Below are 12500 nucleotides of genomic sequence, written 5' to 3' on the forward strand. Positions count from 1 at the left end.
GACTTTGACCTTTCATTGCTTTCTAAACATTTTTCTTTGATCAAGAACCATGAGTGCATATTTAAAGTTTGCTTCAGGATGATGCCATTTCTAAACACTTACTCTCAGTTATAAAGTTTCAATTACCAGTCACCACCAGTGGATATCTCTCATCTTCAATTCTGGGTTGTAAGGTTCATACCATTTTCAGTTTTCACTTTATCTTCTCAGAGACTCACTCTCCCAATTTCGTTAGTTAGCGTAATCTATAATTCACTTTTTTAATGATAATATTATAGTTTACCAATTATGATAAAACTCCCCAAATAAAAGAAATCAATTATCACATACAACTGTCAATTACAGAAAAATGCAAGAGAAGTCAAGCAGATTAAATACCTATTGAAAGGGAAATTGACTTTCTAAACAAGGGTATGATTTTCTCTGATCTTGTAATAACTCACTTCAAGAACATTTCAATGTTATTATTAGGAATCAGAGCATGATAATGTGATAATGATTACCATAAGCTCAGTTGCACATCGTGTAATCCGCTGAAATATATCACTTATAATAATTCCATTTAAAAATCGAATGACACACAACCGCTTGCTTTGAAAGTTGACAAACTAAAGAGGCAAACAATTGAATGCAGATTATTTTACAACTTCTGTTCTCACAAACAGGGATGCCAGATGGCCAGAATTCTTCGAAGCCAATTTAGACTGCAAAAGTGACCAAAATAGAACCTCATGTGGCCAAATACTTCAAACACTCTGACCTCCTTAAAAGACATCGATTTTGATTTTTTTATCGACTAACCTAGGAAAAGACTTGTTTTATTTAAAAAAAAAGAAAATTTTGATTAATAATAATATATACGCGATTTCCCGTGTGTCAATTTTGATCATACGCGTGGCCATCTGGCAGCACTACCCACACACCAACTATGACTTAACGTCTTGACACTTCTTCCTAGTAAAATAGCAGTATTCTACTCGTTGCCTTTCCGTTTCATGCTGCAACTTGTAGATATGTGTGAAATTTGACCGTTTCTGTGTGGGAAATACTACCTTCGTAGTAAATAGCAGTATCTTAACTGTAGCCATTACTTTAAAGACAGTATTGTCGGAAGAACGGTCGTCTTACTGTTGAGACGGTCAGTTAAGGAATTTCTTTGATGACGTAAAAGTGACATCACTTCCCCACCCGATGGGGAAATGGCTGGGGGAAAGACGAGAAAGGAATGCCTTTGATTGTCACCGACATCTGCATATCATTAAAGCCCGACGACAGGGGTACTGTTATATAGGAAAAAAAACGAACGGCCCCGTAGGATTGAGTAAGAGGGCGGGGATCTGTCCTGTATATAAAGTCCTAGCCTCGAGCACATGGAAAGGGAATATAGATCATGTCCATTACTCTCAAACCAACGCAACGAAATATGGGCCATCACAAGCATGTTAACTCAAGCCCATAAGGGCTAACCCACACCGGAGACTGACTCCGACGACCCGGCACTGCCGTCCTCCCTGCTGCTGTCTTCCGGATTAAGACGTCGGGCATGGACAAAATACTAAGAATAAGGAGAAGAGCCTCTAGACCTACCCATACCAAGCTCGGAAGAAAACAAAACGGCAGAGGACGTTGGGTGCTTGAGTAGGTGTAGCGGCTCTTCTCTTTATTCCTAGTATTTGTCCGTGCCCGACGTCTTAATCCGGAAGACGGCAGCAGAGAGGACGGCAGTGCCGGGTCGTCGGAGTCTGTCTCCGGGGTGGGTTAGCCCTTATGGGCTTGAGTTAACATGCTTGTGATGGCCCATATTTCGTTGCGTTGGTTTGAGAGTAATGGGCATGATCTATATTCCCTTTCCATGTGCTCGAGGTCATTGGTCTCATTACAAAGCGTTTCTCAAAATGACCCACATAGTGAAAAGTATTCACAGCTTTTGAAATATCTAACATCACGATTGGTCAGAGGACGGCAGTGTCGGGTCGTCGGAGTCAGTCTCCGTGTGGGTTAGCCCTAACAGACACATAGGTAACCACGCCTCTCGGACAGTCGTCATAATGTAAACAATGACAGTAATACGCTTCAACAGTTATGACGTCACTTCCCTCGTAATGACGCATGGAAACTTAGCAACTGCTCTAAACTATCGGAACAATGGCGGACGCCCTTATGAAATCTTTCTCCGACGAACATAAAAGCGTATCCAGAGGAAAAAACAACAATATAAATCTGATCATGTTTTGACTGTTACACATTCTGATCACAAGACACATGAAAAGATCTAGCTAGCATGAAATTAAAAAGTACCGATTTTCTTTGTTTATAACCACGATGGCCGCCGTTGCTGGGCGACGTGAATCAGACTTTTGAATCCAAATGGTAAACATATCAAACTACACAGGTTTTACTTTCGATGGTATGTGTCTAAGTAAAATACCCACTCTTTTACCGCTTGATGAATAAAACCCAACACAGACATCTATGTGTAAACTTAAATGATTATAATAATCTGATCGAGAATATCGTGTGATAACTACTCACCCACCTGGCGGTATGAAAACACTAACAATGATCAGAGAGAGAGGTTAAATTCATTCCCGTTATTGGTTATTGACAACCAACTTTGTATGTCCGAGCACGTGTGAAAGTGTGTCACAAATTCCATGTTTTGATTGGTCAAAAATCAACTGATGAATTGCATTCGGTCTTCAAACGTGCACATTTTATATATAGATAGTATGCGCTTGGCTAAGAAGCTCACAACATTTCCATCCGGAAGTATACCGAACCAACACACAAAACTATGTGGAACCATGAACGTTTATAGTCTGGTTCCTACAGTTTAGTGAGAAGTACTCATAAACGTGGATCGCAAAAAAAAAAAAACAAAAAAAAAAACAAAAAACAATAACAACGACATGAGTGACGTCAACTTCGTTCTATCTATACATATCGGTTCACAGTGAAAAAAAAAACAGACCGTTTAGAGACGGCTGGGTACAAATGAGCCAAGGTGACTTCTTCAAGGTAATGCCACAAGTCTTCCCTTTTCATCTTAACTCTCTCCTTACCGACCATTTCCAGTATTTTCCCAAAATGGCAGGCTTATAGATAGCTCGAAGATGACGTCACTCAGGCCTTTGTTATTGTTTTTGCCATCCGCGTTTGTGAGTTGTTCTCACTAAACTGTATTAACCTGACTATAAACGTTCATGGTTACACAGAGTTTGTGTGTTGGTCCGTTATACTTCCGGATGGCAATGTTGTGAACTCCTTGGCCAAGCGCATTCTATCTATACCGTAGCCATCGTTAACTTATAGCCTGATACTGTGGCCTTCGTAAAGTTATGGCCTGACACTGATCAAAAAATGACGTTAAAATGCCAGTCTTTGGCCACAAAAGAAAACAAATCGTGAGTTGTATTCAATAGTTCAACCAATGGGACCACTTGTTTCCATGAGCTCTAATAACGACAACTCACTAGGCGGTGCAAAAACCAAATAATGACGTCAAAATGCCAAATCTTTTTGGGTTTCAGTGTCAGGCTATAAGTTAACGATGGCGCCCAGCTGAAAGATCGATTTTTAAAACTCAAACAATCTCTCTACAAAACAACTTTAGGTTCTTATTAATCAAACAAAGATCATTGTGATGTACAGAATACTCTGAATAAGAAAAAAAAATGAATATTGTGTCGTGTCGTAACAAATGTGACGATTTTGCTGTAGGCGGTAAGGATAGGGTTACTAATAAAACTATTGTACTGTTATATTCAGGGAAGATCAACAAATCTGTAAAGGAGTAGGAGTGGTGGATAATTTAATACGAAAGTAGGGGAACTTCTATTTTGCTTGTTTTACAATACTTATTGGCAAGAAACAGTCAATCAGACTGAATGGATAGAACGAAGTTGACGTCACTCAGGTCTTTGTTATTGTTATTTGCCATCCGCGTTAATGAGTAAATCTTACTAAACTGTATTAACCAGACTACAAAAGTTCATGATTACACAGAGTTGTGTGTGTTGGTTCGTCATATTTCCGGATGGCAATGCTGTGAGCTTCTTTGCCAAGCGCATACTATCTATATTCAGGGAAGATCAATAAAAAAGTAAAGGACAAGGAGTGGCGGATAAATACGACTGCGGAGGAACTTCATTTTTGTTTGTTTTCCAATACTCAATGGCAGAAACAGTCAATCTGATTGAATAATATGTTAGTATAGATAATTTGCGCTGGCGGAGAAACTCACAACATTGCCATCCGGAAATATAACGGACCAACAATCCACAAAACTATGCGTAATCTTGGTCGTTTTAAATACTCTGGTTAATGGGAGCGATCTATATTCATGTTTTCGTCCAATCAAGTCATCAATCACATGATTTGTTCTTAACAAATGTAAACACGCTGCTTTGTTTACAAATGTTTTAAAAATGCACATGTGTCAAACTGAACAAAATGACCAATCGTAATGTTTGATATTTCAAAATCTGTGAGCACTTTTCACTATATGGGTCACTTTGAGCACATACTCCAATGTGACCAATGACCCCCAGCACATGGAAATGTAATATAGATCATGCCCATTCAGTTAAGTGAGAATAACTCATAAACGTGGATGGCAAAGTCATTTTAAAATAATAATAATAATAATAATAATAATAATAATAATAATAATAATAATAATAATAATAATAATAATAATAATAATAATAACAAAGACCTGAGTGACGTCATAATTATTCTATTTATACATGGAAAAGAACCAAACTGGAACTGGTCCATACTTTAGAGCTAAAAATAGCAACTAATTCAATTGATTTCTTTTACGGTTCTTATTTCAAACCTTTTATCAGTGATTTAATCAACCAAATCGTTTACAGGTACAGGTAGACAGATCTAGTTGTCAATTCGTTTTTGGTCCCGACCCTTTCATGACTATAGAAAATAGGTATTCAATGAACCTAACCCCCATGCTCTTTTCAATACCTCTTGGGCTCTATGATATTAACTGTGTTAATAATATTTGCTTTATTACGAAAAGAGATCGCTCTCACATTAAATCCCTTGAGCCTTATTTGAAGCCCTGCCCAAGTAAATTATATTGAAGGTGTGAATGAAAAGCGATTGGTATAATTCATTCATTCATTCATTCATTCATTCATTCGGCTGAATGGATTGCTTAAGTTGAAGTGAAATTCTTTTTATTTTTATTTTTACTATCATATAAAGAGGGTTATACTATTATATCACTCTCAATTGAACATATATATTATATATATATATATATATATATATATATATATATATATATATATATATATATATATATATAGATATTATATATATTATATATATATATATTATTTTTTCATTGAAAGTCACATATACGACACACCCAACTAGGAGAGATAGATGGATAGATAGATAATATAAATAGATAAGATAGATAGATACGAAAGATAGATAAATAGATAAGATAGATAGATACGATAGATAGATAAATAGATAAGATAGATAGATAGAGAAGAGAAGATAAGATAAGATAATATAGCATTGATAAGATAGATAGATAAGATAGATACGATAGATAGATAAGATAGACAGATAGATAGATAGATAAGATAGATAAGATGGATTGATAAGATAGATAGATAAGATAGATAGATAGATAGATAAGATAGATAGATAAGATAGATAGATGATATAGATAGATAGATATAGTATAATAGATAGATAGTAGATAAGATAGATAGAAAGTATGAAGATAATAGATAAGATAGATAAATAGATAGATAAAGATAAGATAGATAGTTAGATAGAACATTGGATTCAGTAGTCGATAGCAGCGCGCATACGGCGCATTTGGTCCAAACAAGAAATCATTACTTATTTCAAGCGGCAAGAATTTTATATCTGATCAGAAAAAGTAGAAATAAATATGTCAAATTTATGTTATCCCCTTCTGGTACGCTTTTATCTCGAGAAATTTTCATACGGGCCTCCATTTTCCCATTGTTTACAGGTACCTGGTATTAGGAAGGATGTTGACGTTACGACTGTTGAATCCTATTGACGGATGTATTCGTCGCGTTCCGTCCATAGTAGAATTAGTATTTTCTTGAACATGAAATTGTACTTCATTGTTGATTCAGAACCTATGTTTACGACCTCAATTTTTTTTGCTCTATTTCAGCTCACTTCATTTCTCGTTACTTTATATTGGGAATAAATGGATATGTGTATCAGTCTTCAGTATTTAAAACTAAAAGCATCTCACCAGAAATTTAAAAAATATGTAATTTAAAAAAAAAAGAATTAAGCTTTTTTTTCATTTTTTATTCGCTTTCCGACGTGCACTTATTTACAGGTCCGATAACTCAATTCCTAAGAGCTCATTGTGTGATGGAAATCTAAAAAAAAAATGACGCAAAATATTGTCCGTTACAACAATGTTAAATAGGCCATAATATTAGTACGATGTCAGACCTGATATATTTTGTATACGTCAGCTTTACATTACACAAGATGAGACCGTTGGTCATATTATATAGTAGAATTAGTATTTTCTTGAACATGAAATTGTACATCATTGTGATTCAGACCTACTGTTACGACCTCAATTTTTTTTTTGCTCTATTTCTACTCACTTCATTTCTCGTTACTTTATATTGAGAATAAATGGATATGTGTCTTCAGTCTTCAGTATTTAAAACTCCAAGCATCTCAACAGAAATTTAAAAAATAGTAATTAAAAAAAAAAAAGAATTAAGGCTTTTATTTTCATTTTTTATTCGCTTTCCCGAAGTGCACTTATTTACAGGTCCGATAACTCAATTCCTTAAGGGCTTATTGTTGTGATGGAAATCTAAAAAAAAAAGTGACGCAAAATATTGTCCGTTACAACAATGTTAAACTAGGCCCATAATTTAGTACGGATGTCAGACCTCCATATATTTTGTATACGTCAGCTCTAACATTACACAAGATTGAGACCGTTGTTCATATTATCAATATTCCTTAATCTTATTAACCTTTTCATCTTTAAATTATTATAATTTATTCATGAACAAAAAATCCACAAATATTTAATGTCTCCCATCTTGTTTTGTTTCCAGGTGTTTAGATAGTTGCAGTTGTGACAGTTCATTTTGATTAGTAGAGTGACCGGACCGTGTAAGAACAATGTGTTGGCACTGAATTCCAGGGATTATACTTATTGTCGTGGACTTACAACTGTTCATATCAGAGTGACCACACTGACCGCTGACCTCTCCACATGGAGGATAAAGATGTAAGTAAAGTCAATACATGTACGTAGTTATTGTAGTCATTCGTTAATATGAATTATATTTTATAATCAATTTCAATTTATATCTATCTATCTATCTATCTATCTATCTATTTATCTATCTATCTATCTATCTATCTATCTATCTATCTATCTATCTATCTATCTATCTATCTATCTATCTATCTATTATCTATTTATCTACCATCTATCTATCTATCTCTTCATATCTATTTATCATCTATCTATCTATCTCTATACTATCTATCTATCTATCTATCTTCTATCTATCTATTTATCTAATCTATCTATCTTCTATCATATCTATCTATCTATCATCTATCTATCTATCTATCTATCTATCCATCTATCTATCTATCTATCTTCTACATATCTATCCTATCTATCTACTATCTATCTATCTATCCATCTATCTATCTATCTATCTATCTATCATCTATCTATCTTTCTTATATCTATCTATCTATCTCTATATCTATCTATCTCTACTATCATCACATTTCATCTATCTCTACATCCATCTATCTATCTATCTATCTCTCTACATATCTATCTATCTATCTATCTATCTATCAACCTATCAATCTAACAATCAATCTATCTATCTATCTACAAAGTTTTCCTAGCCAACAGCAACACGTGATGTTGGATAGGACATGAGGCCTGTGAGGAAATTGATAACATATTCTTTTTTCGACGGCGACACAGAATGTTATCCGTCAGATAATCATTTTACATGGTGATAGCTCAGTTGGTAGAGTACTCGCTTCACACGCAAAGGGACCGTGATCGATCCCGGATGCAGTCGAGATTTTTATTCTGACTCCCCCTGTCCACCCAGCAGTGATTGGGTAGCCGGGTCTGTGAGGTTTGTAACGGAAAGTATTTTGCAATAGATTAGCGTCCCGTCCTATCCAAAGAATAGCAAGCAATTCCTATTGTCCGTTTCACGCAATAGAATAACCTATAAACTTCGGCGCCATGGGCCTAATGGACCTGAAGGACTAAGGGAGAAAAATTCATTTTACATCTGAGCGCGGTAGGAAAATATAATATATAAAGAACCTTTTCCAGGGAATTGAATAACAGCAGGATTCGAACCCCTAAACCAACAGGCCCGAAAGCCAGTGTCAAACCAAAAGACCACAAACACACAACAATTTGATTCAAGTGTGTTTTGTTTTTGTTTTGTTTTTTTTTGTTTTTTGTTGTTGTTGTTTTTTGTTTTCTTTTCTTTTACACCTCTAAAAACACATCGTGTGTACTTTGGCAAAATAAAATGAGTTCATGCATTATAAATCAGCTGTTTTTTCCTTTCTTTCTCTCTTCATCTAAATCTCTTTTCTCACTGGCAGCCTTCCATCTATGCTTACCCTTTCCTGACCAAGATCAAACCCGATCCATGAGCACTGCCACCAAAAAGTCCCTGACGAAAAATTATGGGATTCCGTTCGCTTGACCGATCAATGTGAAGAATTTACCGGATCGATACGTACGTGTTGATATTATTATTGTATCGGTATCGAGGTATTGAGGTATCGGCTCGGTCGGTCGGTTTGCGGTTGAAACGATAAAAGTTATCGTCCTTACATTTCTATACTCGTCGAGATGGCGCACGATGTTAGTGTAGGAGCAAATGCAGTAATGGCTCACAAACAGAAAAACACACTCGCAAACGCATACGAGTGCTCTAGTACATACACACACATACGCACACACACATACACACACACACACATGCACACACATGTACAACACACACACTTACTCATGCATAACGTTACACTACACATCTAGATTCTAAACGAGTGCGCGCGCACACACGTATATTATTTCCAATTATGTCACCTCATAGAATTGTCCAGAATTCTGCATTAATAAAAATGAATGAACGGGGATAGATAGATAGATAGATAGAAAGGTAGATAGATAGATAGATAGATAGATAGATAGATAGATAGGTAGATAGATAGATAGATAGGTAGATAGACAGATAGATAGATAGATAGTAGTAGATAGATAGATAGATAGATAGATAGATAGAATGAGAGATAGATAGGTAGATAGATAGATAGATGGATAGATAGATAGATAGATAGATAGATAGATAGATAGGTAGATAGATAGATAGGTAGATAAATAGATAGATAGATAGTTAGATAGATAGATAGGTAGATAGATAGATAGATAGATAGATAGATAGATAGATAGATAGTTAGATAGATAGATAGGTAGATAGATAGATAGATAGATAGATAGATAGATAGATAGATAGATAGAATGAGAGATAGATATTTAACATTTAGCTAGAGAGAGAGAGAGAGAGAGAGAGAGAGAGAGAGAGAGAGAGAGAGAGAGAGAGAGAGAGAGAGAGAGTTGTAGACATGGAGAATGAAAGTGAAAAAGAGATTTTCTCTCCCCCCACCCCGCCTCTCTCTTTCCTTCTCTCTCTCTCTCTCTCTCTCTCTCTCTCTCTCTCTCTCTCTCTCTCTATCTCTCTTCCTCTCTTTTAAAAATGTATTTTCTTTCTTTCTCTATCCCTTTCTCCTGACTTTCAAGATTTTTGTTCACTCACCTACTAGAGAAATGAAACACCGACCGATTGGATAAAACATTGAAGCAAGGAAAAAAAAACTTGAGGTTTTATATAGCGCAATATCCACTAAACGTGCTCAAAGCGCTTTACAAGGGGTCCCTGGCCAACAGCAACACATAACATGTAGGACGAGACATAACGCCTGTCAGACGATATTACAAATTTTTGGGACAGAGACAACGCTGTTAACGGCCAGGTACTCATTTTACACCTGAGTACGGTGAGAGAATGTGAGTAAAGAGCCTTCTCCAAGGACTCAACTATGCGCCAAGCGCGAGGCTCAAACCCAGGACCTTCCGATCCGAAAGCGAGTGTCATACCACTGGACCACATAGCCGCACATAAAAACCAAAATAATCAGAGTTCGAATCTTACCGTTAGCGGCTCAGCATCTCCTTTCTTGATTAAGAGACTTATTATCATCTACTGAATCTGCGGCGCTGCACTGCGGCTACGACTGTGTCATCTTTCTGTTTCTTTTGACATTGATGTTAAGAAAAACATTTCCCAGGGAATGAAGAAAAAAAAAAAGAGATCATTTGAAAATCCTTGATTCGTCAATGGGAACGATCTATATTCAGGTGTCCTTCCAACAAAGTCATCGATCACGTGATGTGTTGCTATCCAACGATTGGATATTTAATTTCTAAATAAATGTAAACACGCTGCTTTGTTTTATCGATAGAATGAAGTTGACGTCACTCGGGTCTTTGTTATAGTTTTTTTGCCATCCACGTTTATGAGTAATTATCACTTAACTGTATTATAATATAAAAGTTCATGGTTACACATAGTTTTGTGTATTGGTCCGTTATACTTCCGGCTGGCAATGTTGTGAACGTCTTAGCCTAGCGCACATTATCTATAAAGGCTGTGAACACACACACACACACACACACACACGGACCAAGCTGAACACAATAATAACCAATTGGAATCAATAGTCTGATGTCACATCGCCCAGCAACGGCGAGCAGCGTGGTTCTAAACAAAGAAAATCGGTACTTTTTATTCTTCATGCTGGCTCGAACTTTTAATGTCATGTGATCAGAATGTATAAAAGTCAAAACATGATCATATTTATAATGTTTTAATCATCTGGATACACTTTTATGCTCGTCGGAGAAATATTTTATAAGGGCGTCCGCCGTTGTTCCGATAGTTTAGAGCCAGTTACTAAGTTACTATGCGTTCTTAACTCTCTCCTTACCGGCCATTTTCCGGATTGTCCCCAAAAAGTCACACCCAACCTACACAAAAATAGATCTATTTCACTCAAACACAAAAGCCGTCAGTTCTTGCAAAATATATATGTGACCCTTTGCCTCAAAACGGTATTAAGTCGGGTTGGTTAAGATGTTGAAAATTGAATTTATATCAGACTTGTGTTGAGTTTGTATGTTTTATTGAGGAGAATGGATACCATATTTTAGGGTGCTAATGCCAACAATTTATATTTTTGACCAGTTTTAACATTTAATTCAGATTTTAAGCATCTGGTTCGTTCCAACATAATACCGTTTTGAGACGATGGGTCACATATTTTCTCCCCCTTCAAAATGAGCCCTTCAACACATTGTTAATATATTTTAACTATAGCAATGAATTTTGATCAAATTTTATGATGTACAAAAGAAATCAGAATAAGTAAAATGTTGGTTGTATCGAAACGAATGTGACGATTTCTCTATGGTTAGTAGTTAGTAAGGAGAGAGTTAACCCTTTCCTTACCAGCCATTTTCAGAATTTTCGCCAAAATTTCACACTCACCCCACCCAACACAAACATATTAATATGTTTGTCTTAATCAAACAGAAAAGCAACAAATACAATCTATGCATAATATTGGTCCGCAAAATCCACTCTACAAACACAGTGTCACGTTTTAATAGCTATGATAAAACATTTGTCTTTAAATTGTGAGGTTTTCAAAAGAAATCTGATTGATAAGGGTGCTGGTTGGATCGTAACGAATGTGACGATTTCTCTATGGTTAGGAATGTAAATGTTGCTGCTCGAAGCTCGAAGACACGAATAACAACGTGAAGTTGAATGTAAGCCTCAATTTAACCACAAAAAACAGATCAAATGAACGTTTCGGGTTTCCCCTTTATCAACAAAACAGGACGATTGAAACACCACAGATGTGGTGTTTCAATCGTCCTGTTTTGTTGATAAAGGGGAAACCCGAAACGTTCATTTGATCTGTTTTTTGTGGTTAAATTGAGGCTTACATTCAACTTCACGTTGTTATTTGTTTCTATGGTTAGTAAGGAGAGAACTAAACCATCTTTGCCAGGTTTCCATTCAGACGACTCTCAGAAGGGTCTTGATTATGTTCCCACAACCCCCAACAAATAAAGACCTTTTATATAGGGAATGAGATTAGCGGAAGAGTAGCGTCCCTTGATTGGACGTCGCCGGCGGAAAAATTATTAGAGAGAGAACGTCATGTTAGTTGTGCGCATGCGTCTCTAGTCCTCACTTCCGGAGACACTTCACCGAAAGCGAGGACGAGAGAGACGCATGCGCAAAACCATGTTGATGTTCTCTCTGTAAGGTGATGTCCAATCAAGAGACGCTACTTTTCCGCTAATC

At 36.2% G+C, this 12500-nt stretch overlaps 1 pseudogene across 1 annotated transcript in view; it reads left to right on the forward strand.

The window, feature by feature from the left end:
• The first annotated feature begins 7148 nt into the window (after positions 1–7148).
• The window catches only part of LOC144956112 (uncharacterized), a 65227-nt pseudogene continuing 59875 nt past the window's right edge, over positions 7149–12500 (forward strand). Inside the window, exon 1 of the transcript XR_013641882.1 lies at positions 7149–7288. The product of XR_013641882.1 is annotated as an uncharacterized LOC144956112 (transcript). The remainder of the gene's footprint in view (positions 7289–12500) is intronic.

The sequence above is a fragment of the Berghia stephanieae genome, chromosome 10 (genome assembly GCF_034508935.2).
Source record: "Berghia stephanieae isolate SIO BIC M18660-M18661 chromosome 10, UCSD_Bste_1.3, whole genome shotgun sequence".
Taxonomy (NCBI): domain Eukaryota; kingdom Metazoa; phylum Mollusca; class Gastropoda; order Nudibranchia; family Aeolidiidae; genus Berghia; species Berghia stephanieae.